Source organism: Coptis chinensis, chromosome 8 (assembly GCF_015680905.1).
Source record: "Coptis chinensis isolate HL-2020 chromosome 8, ASM1568090v1, whole genome shotgun sequence".
Classification (NCBI taxonomy): domain Eukaryota; kingdom Viridiplantae; phylum Streptophyta; class Magnoliopsida; order Ranunculales; family Ranunculaceae; genus Coptis; species Coptis chinensis.
The window spans coordinates 3001670-3012344 of NC_141463.1; the positions used below are offsets into that span (position 1 = coordinate 3001670).

The 10675-nt window shown below is 34.4% G+C and overlaps 2 long non-coding RNA genes across 5 annotated transcripts; one reads left to right on the top strand and one right to left on the bottom strand.

Annotated features, from left to right (window-relative positions):
• Positions 1 to 1585: 1585 nt before the first annotated feature.
• Positions 1586 to 10332, top strand: LOC147479329 (uncharacterized). Of its 4 annotated transcripts, none has more exons than XR_015205478.1 (3): positions 1586 to 1638; positions 6963 to 7022; positions 7164 to 10332. It is a non-coding gene; the product is annotated as an uncharacterized LOC147479329 (long non-coding RNA). The 4 variants fall into 4 exon arrangements; XR_015205477.1 differs by lacking the exon at positions 1586 to 1638 and adding an exon at positions 6527 to 6852; XR_015205479.1 differs by lacking the exon at positions 1586 to 1638 and having other exon boundaries at positions 6863 to 7022; positions 7164 to 7404; positions 8016 to 10332.
• On the bottom strand, positions 3674 to 6539 carry LOC147479330 (uncharacterized). The gene is made up of 3 exons (XR_015205480.1): positions 6447 to 6539; positions 5929 to 6240; positions 3674 to 3930 (listed from the first exon to the last, which is right to left on the bottom strand). It is a non-coding gene; the product is annotated as an uncharacterized LOC147479330 (long non-coding RNA).
• Positions 10333 to 10675: the final 343 nt, after the last annotated feature.

The following is a 10675-nucleotide window of genomic DNA, read 5'->3' on the forward strand; positions in this document are numbered from 1 at the left end:
AAGGTAAGGGGACAGGGGATCCCCTTGTCTGAGACCTCTTTCAGGGATAATCTTGTTAAGAGGACTATCATTGAGTAGAACTTGGAAAGACACAGTAGATAAACATTGCTGAATCATGGTTCTCCATTTTTTATTAAAACCTAGCCTCTTATAGAGATTATCTATCAAAGACCACTCAACCTTATCATATGCTTTTGCCATATCCATCTTTAAGGCTACCCAACCATTATTCTTAGCCTTCATGTTTTTCATTTGATGAAACAACTCACAAGCCAAGCCAGTAATATTCCCTATATTTCTCCCTTTTATGAAAGCCCCTTGGAAGGGAGACAATTTTATTCAAATGACACTTGAGCCTATTGGCTAAAATCTTTGAAATCACCTCATATCAAAAGTTACAGAGACTTATAGGCCTAAAATTTGCCATAGCCTCAGGGTTGCTCATTTTGGGAATAAGAGCAATAAAAGTTTCATTAAAAGTAGGATTTAACACTCCTTTAATGAAAAAATCCTTCACAAAGGCAGAAATACTAATACCCACAATATCCCAAGTCTGTTGATAAAAACAGCCTTGGAAACCATCTGGCCCAGGTGCCTTCAAACTTCCTATTTTCCAGACTACTCTCCAAATATCCTCATTGGTAGGAACAACAGTCAAGATATTATTTTCCCTTTCAGTAATGCAAGGGTGGAACAAGTTGAGAATGCTATCATTTTTCTGAGGTTGGTCAGAGCTGAAGAGATCTCTGAAGTAGGTATTAATGTTATCCCCCACTTCAGCTTTCCCCAAGCTCCAACCCCCATCATGCTTTTTCAGCTTCTCAATCTTGTTCTTCCTTCTCCTATAAATGGTTGAGAGATGGAAGAACCTAATTTTTCTCCCTCCATCTTTCAACCAATGAGTAGTAGATTTTTGCTTCCAAAAACTCTCCTATTTAACCAACCAATCAAAAAGTTTAGATTTTAAAACCTTTGCTCTATCATAATTGATTGGAGAGTTTTTCAAAACAGCCTCCAACTCCTTATTCACTTTCTTGATGTTAGTGAAAATATTGCCAAAAACTTTTTTATTCCAGATGACAATATGTTGTTGAGTCATCTTTTGCTTAATAATCACATTAATATCAGGTATATCATGTGTGATAGACTTCCAAACAGTATCAATAACAGACATACAAGAATTATCAGAGAACCACATATTATAGAATCTAAATGGTTTTTCATGCTCAGTTCTATTGTCTTCCTTAGTTTTAAGATTAATGATAATAGACAAATGATCAGATGTTGCATTAACTACATTATTTACTTGCATATGAGGAAACATCATAAGCTAGGCATCATTTGCCATAGCTCTATCTAACCGTTCAATGATATGGTCTTGTGGGGCTATGTTGTTACTCCAAAATATAGGACCCTTAAACCCCAGATCAATAAGCCCCAAATCATTAGAAATACTATCAACCGTTGCTTAAATACTCAAATAATTATGTAACATTTCTTTAGATATTTAGTTACGTTTCACTATACGTTAGAAATTAAGAAATGAGAAAAAGAAAATTCACATGGAAAAAAAAAAACACAGGGAAAACTTAAGCACGAGTTTTTCACCTCTCGCGCTCATCGAAAAGTGAAAAACAGGTTGCCCATAAATAGGGTGTTCATGGGTCGGTTATGGGTCGGTTTTTACCAGTTTCGGTTCTGGGTCTATTTTTAGCGGTTCCTATCGGGTTCGGTTCTTTCGGGTTTTTTTCTATATTTTGAAAACCCGGACCTATACCCATTAAATAAGTCGGTTCCGGTTCCGGTTTCGGTTCCTTATCGGGTTATACATTTTTATTGCTAAAATTATTTTTTTTAGTTATATAACCGATATAAAAGTTGGTTTACGGGAACTATAACACTTGTCATCGATATTTCTATCCTCTCATAAGAAGTAATGGTCCTAAATTCAATAATAATATTTGAAAGTTATCTAAAAATTTTAAATACATTATCATATATTATATGTATGTGTATATTTTAAATCGAACATATGTATATTATACTATACGCAATGCGTCATATATAGAATAAATACCACATGTACCACAATTGTTAGTTAGCATTGCACGTATTCGTTATCTAATATATATACATGTAATATATCAAGCACGTACACGTTCATGTATTAGTTAATATAGACAAGTGCATAAGTTAATTCATAGTATACGACTATAATATAGGCGTGACACGTAAATATTATTATTAATATTTATAATACAGATATTTAATGTAATATTATAAAAGATGCATTTAATAACACACATTCACTATTATGCTAAATGTTATATATATTTAGTATAATTTTACACCTAACAAATATAGACTATATATAATACTATATATAATAATAATGTTTGGGTTTGTTTTTATTTAGTGTAATATAATACTAAATTCTATATATCAAAATCAAACTAATCGGTTCCGGTTTCGGTACGCAATGCGTCATATATAGAATAAATACCACATGTACCACAATTGTTAGTTAGCATTGCACTTATTCGTTATCTAATATATATACATGTAATATATACGTTCATGTATTAGTTAATATATTTAATGCATAAATTAATTCATAGTATACGACTATACATATAGACGTAGACACGTAAATATTATTATTAATATTTATAATACAGATATTTAATGTAATATTAAAAAAAATGCATTTAATAACACACATTCACTATTATGCTAAATGTTATATATATTTAGTATAATTTTACACCTAACAAATATAGACTATATATAATACTATATATAATAATAATGTTTGGGTTTGTTTTTATTTAGTGTAATATAATACTAAATTCTATATATCAAAATCAAACTAATCGGTTCCGGTTTCGGTTCGGGTATCCATCGGTTTTTTACTATTTGGTTCTAACGGGTTCGGTTTTTTATCGGGTCGGTTCTTGAAGACCCACTTTAAATGGGTATAACATTTTAGGACCCAGACCCGCTATAAATGATTCCGGTTCCGGTTCCAGTTCGGATAATTGGGTACCCATGCACACCCCTACCCATAAAGGATAAAAACCTAAACCATAGGGTTAGAGGTGGAATTCGAGCTAATTGAGCCGAGTATTGGTGAGCTCGGGTTCGGCTCGGTAAATTTTAGTGAAGGCTCAAGCTCGGCTCATGTTAAGTTTCGAGCTTCAAATTGAGCTTGAGCTCGGCTCAGTTGGTATAGGAAAAGCTCAGCTCAAGCTCAATAAGCTCAGTTACCCAAACGAGCCCAAGCCGAGTTTGAGCTTGGAAAGCTCATTTAGTATATGAGCGGCTGGACACATTTAAAACTGCAAATTGTAAAACTAAATTTAGTATACTAAATTTGAAACTGGCATGTTTTAGTTTTACAAGCTCATTTAGTATGAGTAGGCACAGAACCGTAAAACGTGGTACTTAGTTTATCTGGATTCTTTATCAGAAAAACACCTTGACCTCCATAAGTGAGGATTAGTGCAGGATAAACCAAAAATGAGAAAGCTGCTGCTGGACACATTTAAAACGCAAATTGTAAAAGCTGCAGTTTAGTATACTAAATTTGAACCCGACATGTCATCTCATCACTTCAATACTTCATCTTAAAACGCAATTGTTTTACAATTGAATGCCGATTCAATTAAAATAGAACAAATTAAGGTTCAAATTTCATTCCAAACATATCAAAAAGGTGGTTACATACAACTGCATCGTCCAGTACATACTACAAAATAAGAAGTTATTTGTTATCAACAACCACACTGGACACATTTAAACCATTTGATCCACTTCATTCTGCTTGAATACATTTTAAGCATCTCAAGCTTTAGTCCTCTGCGGCAGTGCGGTCTTACACCTAAAAAAAAGGTAGAGAAGTAGGAGAGGAGAAGAAAAGGAAGTGGAAAACTGAAGAAGAAGAAGAAGAAAAAAGAAAAAAGTAGAAAGAAATGAAATGTACCTTAACAGACCAAAAGTTCATAAAGTTTTTCATGCTAAAACAACCAAAAATCTCTAAAACAACTTCAGTGAAGATATAAGTTAGCACCAAAATCGAAATTAAAAAAAACAACATAGAAAATTCTATAAGACCTTACCATATCAAGGAAAAAGAACATGATGAACAGGAAGAAAATTACATCTGACCCTATAAAGAACACAACACTATATAAACACATTTATATATGCGTAAAGAAATATTAATAATGGTAAACTTGAACAAATAAAATGAACTTACATTTGATTTACCAATCCCAAATTCAGTGGGCAACCAATCTCCAGTACAAATCAAACCTTCTATTGTGTCCTCATTTATGAGCTTGATCATCAATGACTCTTTTTCTTTGCACTAAAAGCACTCTCGAATAACTGAAGTCACGGGGATCAAAAGAATGTCACGAGCCATCTTCGAAAGGATACGAAACTTTAAAGTGTTTGCTTTCCACCAATCCAAAATATCAATATGTTGCCCATCATCACCAACATAAATGCCTTCATCTAAATACACATCTATCTCAGATTTAAGTAAAGATTGAGTGATATTATTTTTCGTGGCCCACATTTCAAACTCATCTCTCGAATTCGCTTTTCCACTTGACCTCTTTGCCTCCAACACCACTCTCACTTTGCTAACATTGTTTGTTGTACTTGCTTCTTTAGAGACATAATCCTCATAAAGAGCTACTAATGCTTTCGAACAACTTCAAGTTCATCCTTGGCTTCTTGTTCAAGATAAAATTTTCTTAAAACATATTCAATATACTTAAGTTTGTTCAGTGGATCCAAAGCAAGTACCTATAGCCATCAATAAGCTACACTCTTTCCAATATTTGTCAAATTTCTCTTTCATGGCAGCTACCATACATATCATCCATTCTCTAGAATCTAAAGACATTACATCCAAAATTTCCCTAACTTTCCAAATTTCAGGAAAAAACAGATTTGATGTTGGATAACATTGTCCCGAAAATGCAAGTGTCGCATCATCAAATATCTCCAAAAACTGACACACATCTGAAGCTCTTTTCCATTCTTCCTCGGATGGTAAGTAATCGTAATGAGGATCTCTTTCCTTGTACCTTGGAAAGACATCCTTGAATATAAGTGCACTCCTCAACATATAATAAGTTGAGTTCCATCTCGTGGGTACATCAAGAGTCAACCCTTGGCTACTTGGCAACTTTAGTTGTTTCACAATTTCATCAAATTTGTGAAGGCGTGAAGGGTCATTGTGACGTACTTCACGCGGTTTCACCTAATATTTTCTACAACTTTTTTAATCTGTTTCAGCCCATCCTATACCATAAGATTAAGAATGTGTGCGCAACACCTAACATGAAATACCTTACCACCAAAATAAAGTCTATCCCCAAAACTCTCTTTCAAGCAAGTGACCGCTGCATAATTTGCTGAGGCATTGTCAAGTGTAATAGAGGATACTTTATCTTCAATCCCCCATTCACTAAGACAACTGAAAATGCCATCAGCTATGTTAACTCTAGTGTGGAGAGGTGGTAAGCAACAAAAGTTCAACACACGCTTTTGGAGCTTCCACTCGGAGTCTACAAAGTGACCTGTAAGGCACATATAACCTACAGTCTGGTTTGAGGTCCATAAATCTGACGTTAGACCTATCTTTCCAATACTCGCAAATGTCGATCTTAATTTTTCTTTTTCAACTTCATAAACTTTCAAGCAATAGTCTCTAATGGGTTTTGAAATCTTTGGATCAAAGCGAAGGTTTAGAGCTTTACAAAACAACAAACAGTTCATGTTCAACCATCATGAAAGGGTACTCATATGCAATAATAGCCTTTGCTAATATATCTTTTACTTTATCCTTATCATACCTATATGCAGTTAAATTACCTTCACCAAATTCAAATGCCAACAAACCTTGTTTCATACCTTTGCCTTTGACATTCTTAGCAGCACCATGAGGAATGCATGTACTCAAATGCCTTGTAAGATGACTTGTTGCCCCTCCTTTCTTATAAGAAAATGGTTGCTTGCAGTGATTACATTGAGCACCCTTTACTTCGCCATTTTTTTCAAGCACCACAGTAAATTCAGTCCAAGTTTTTGACGTCTTAGGTCTGGGCCTCTTCTTTATATTTGGAACTTCTGTCACTTCACTTTGGATATTTTCAGACTGGAGGGGTAACGTGATATTCGACCCATCTATGTCGGGTACAAACTGAGGTTGTAAATGAGACATGCCTACCAAAAAAATTGTATGCAACAAACATTTAAATCAATAGGCTATGTGAAGTAATAGTAGCAAAAATCAGTTAAAGAACAAGAAATAAAAATGATTCATAACAATACTTTTTAAAATTAAATAAGGATCTAAAAAGAAAAAAAAATATAAAATGAGTAACGAAGGAAGATGGCTTAGTAATTTGAGTAAGAAACTAGAAAAGTACCTGACTTGGTACTAGTGTTAGTGTCTTAGTGATAGAGTACTGAGTACGTGAGTGGGAAAAAGATGAAAAGGTTATGGAGGCTGAGACTTGAATGTGGAAGTTGGAAACCTAGAAAAAAGAAACTGCCATTTTATATCTTGGGTCTCGGACTTAGACTCTTGGGTAATGGACTACTTTGAGTGGGCTTGTGCAAAATGTATCACAACTAATTTATTGAGCTGGCTCGTGAGCTACTCAGGCTCGCCTCGGCTCAAATAGTTAAACGAGCCGAGTCTTAAATGGAGCTTGAACTCGGCTCACATAGTTAAACGAGCGAGCTTAAACGAGCCAAGCCCGAGCTGAGCCCGAGCCGAACCCGAGCTACTCGGCTCAAATTCCACCCCTACATAGGGTTGTTCCTCACTCAGTGAGTCATCCTCTCCTCTTCTTCTTCTTGCTCTTTTTTCTCTTCTCCTTCCTTCCTCCTTGTACAAATTGTCTAGAATTTTGATTTCCGTGTTTGTTTTATATTGCTAGGGTTTCGAGATTTTGGTGTAATTGTTCAATCTACTGAACGAATGGTTCTCTTTAACAGAGGCAAGTGATTGTTGGTCACGGTTGCTAAATTTTTAAACAAGATTGTTTTTTAAATGAAAAGAAGGGTGATTTTTATGGGCATTTCGTTGAAGATTGATTTCTTAAGTTTTCTAAGTAACATGTTTTTCTATGTTTCTTAAGGTTCTAATTCAAATATTGGACAAGATGAGAGCTTTTCCATTTCTCTGTTCATAAGGTAATACCTTTTTCTCTTCTTGGTTGTTACTTTTTGAGTTTATAATGCTTTGGTTTGTAACAAATTTGCTTACTTTTGATCATTCTTTATCGAATTCATGATTTGGGGTTCAATATTTTCAGTTTTTTGAAGGTGCTTCTTGTTGTTATTGTTGTGACTTCTTACTATGTGTTCGATCTGCACAAGGTATAACTAATGTAGTGTTTTAAGTGTAACAAGGTTTTAGCTTATGGGTTTGGTTAAATTACTTTAAATTATTATGTGAAAGATTGTATCTTTATAGCTTCATGTGTTGTTCTCATGTTCGGTTTCTTGTCTAGTTTTATAATCAATGAGGATTTTCTTTTTACTGTATTTAAATAGCATTGGCCTTGTTTGACATATAGTAGAAAAACAATCTTGTAGCTTTATGTAATGCAATTGTCCTCGATTGGCGCATAGGATCATATCTACATTAAAAATCAAATTATGGTTAGCAATTAGTAATTACTTGTGCCTCAACTGTAACTTCAAGCTTCAGTTAATGAAGTAGAGGCTTTGCATTAGTGTGAACGGCTTACGTGCATCCAGATTGGTGAGTGTTGTCCGATTTTGACTTTCTTAAACATACTACCTATCTCTTATTGTGACTGTTGTCAGAGTTTTTTTCTTTTCTTTTCTGTTTGTGATAGAACAATATTATGGAATTTGTGGCTAATTATCTTGTATCTAGCATAGCGAGTCTTGCATATTGAAAGAAAATTTCTTGGTAGGTGCATTGACAGCCAAAGTCCCAACCAAATTTTGTTAATACGCAGGAAACAGCTGGTGTCTTTAATTTGTGTGCAAAGATACAGAAAAACAAACATTTTGCTAAAGGAAACTTCAGTTAGTTAAGTATTCTTATACTTGATTAAGCATGTTACTAACTCTTTTAGTGTTAAATAAAAAATACACCTAGTTAATTATTAAGAAGATAAGAACAAAAACAGTGATTTCGGATTAGGAATGTATTGTATTGATACAATCTGTTAAGCACCTCGACCATTACAAACTTGATCATTTTGCTTGAAGAATCAATTCACTTTGTATATTTGTTGATTGATATGATATTTATAATGTGTTTATTTTTTGTAAACAATGAAATCATAATATGCAGGATCTCAAGAAGACAGAGAAAACAGATCTGTATTTCTTCTATGTGGAGTTGATATAGCCATTTAATGGTTGGCCATACTTGTGTGTTAGGTTCACATTTTTATGAGATGATCCAAGATCATATTTATTTAAGGTGGTTAACTGAAGGTACAAGTTGATAGACAGGGAATAGTGGTGTGGTCTTCGCTGTTGAGTTGTACCCTGCTGGGGCAACTAGAAATTCTCAAGATGGTGTCACACAGATCTTATTGGGAGTTGTCTGCCCGTTCTTAAGGAGATGGTCAAGTAGAACATGCCATTGCTGGTAATTTCTTTTGCGTCGTAGATAGATACTTGCATGCTTAAAACTTGTATTTTGGGTCTAAAGTCATAATTTGAAATTGTGTCCGATCCTTCTTTTGAATCTTTCCATACTCTATTATACTGATTAATCATGAGGTTGGTTTGAGCAACAGCTCCGATTGCTAACAAAATTCAACAACCATCTATTCATAATTAGGCCCAGCTTACAAATGTCTAGATTCTTATATTTGAGATATGTCTGACTAATTAGAAAAAGGGGAAATCTTAACCTTGCTACTTTAACTTAGTCCAAAAAAACAACACTTAAGTTCTTTTGATGGCAACCCACTGCCTAAGGTCTTTTGCTTTGGGGTTCATTTACAATCTAGAGAACTCTTAGGGATGATTTTAATTGTTGTTACCCTTGATGCTCCCCTAATGATTTTTTGTTTTTCCAACAAACCTGTTTTGTACAATCTCTTGCAGTTTGTCTTTTATTAGTAATTAGTGGTGAATGGTAATATCATGAAAAATTGAACCTAGCACAAATTGCAACCATGGTGTTTTAGTTTGGTTTTTTTTTCATAGTCTTTGTATACTTGGTAAATGCTATAGGTTTGATTTACTATGTTATGCCTCTCATACTTACATTATTATATTGGTTTCTGATTTTCTAGTCTTTGTATATTTGATATTCAATTGCTAAATGCATATCCTTGTACTTGAGACATTGCTGTCTTCAAGGACAAGAACTCGGTATATATTTGAGTTATATGGTTTTTCACTGTTTGCCAAATTTACGTATGTAATGCCTACTATGTGTATGCAATTGTTGCCATTTGCAGGATAGTTTATGGGCTGGGTCCAACTTTGGATTATGAGATAAAAGATGCATCTTTTATATAAAAAGTTGCTTGTTTTGTAGTTATTCGTTATTTGATCCGAAATAAATTAGGTTTTTTGTTAGATCTGTTTACTCTCTTGTGTTGTGACTTGATTTTCTTAGTGTTAGATCAATGTTTTATCTAACACTATTAATGGTTCACCAGTGCTGGTGGTATATGTTTTACTTTACAGTAGATCCTTATGTAAGATATATTATTGGTTGTTTCCTTTTTATTTTCTTTTTGGATTGATATATTATTGTTGTTATTACTGGATGTGCTTGCTTTAAGCCAAAAGAGTGCTACTTAGCAAAAAGAAGTTGCAGGATCTTGAGTAGCAACTTAGCAATGACTCTCAGCAGGTAGTTTGTTTTATTTTTACTATTTATCCTTGTTATCCAATCCTCCATTTGTATGACCTTTCATCAAAGACAATACGGGGATGGAGACTGCCAATGGTGGACAACTTGTGGTTAATCCAACACACTAGTCATAGGAGGAAGGCAGCGTTGCCAAAGATGCGCTGAAGTAACGCTTGGCTTAGTGTGTGAGAAGGAGCCAAAGTTACAAAGAGGTGCTTTGCGTGCTGAAGAGGAAGTGGAGCAGAAGCTGCCTACTGCTGAGGCAGGCCAGTCATATATTTTGCTGAGTTGTTTCTTCTTTTTTATTTTTTCAGGAAAGAAAAAAAAAATCTTTTTCCCATAAATGGTTAGCATTCTTCATGTATTTGTTGTTTGAGTGAAATATTTTTTGTATCCCATCTGGTTTGCACTTTTTAAACTTTATAAACAACTGCACATCAGCTTAAAAACTGACACCTCTTTAGAATTGAATGATGAAACTGTGTCTGCTTTTTTGAGGGTGATGGTTTATATAAAAAAGAAGGATTTGTCCAAAAATTAATAGAGCTAATAGGAGCAACAAATCGATCTTGACCTAAATAGAATTGAATAGAGAAACTACTCCTACATACATCTTAATTAGGGGTGTAATACGGAGTGGGCCGGGTCAATTGTGGGTCAAATAGTGATGGGTCGGGGTGGGTCTAGGGGATATAAATCCGGTGTGAAGTCCCAGATGAGGCGGGTTGAAGTGTAAATGTCTTAATATCATCACTTTGGGCTGTTGGGTGGAGTTCTGGGGTGGGTTTTGGG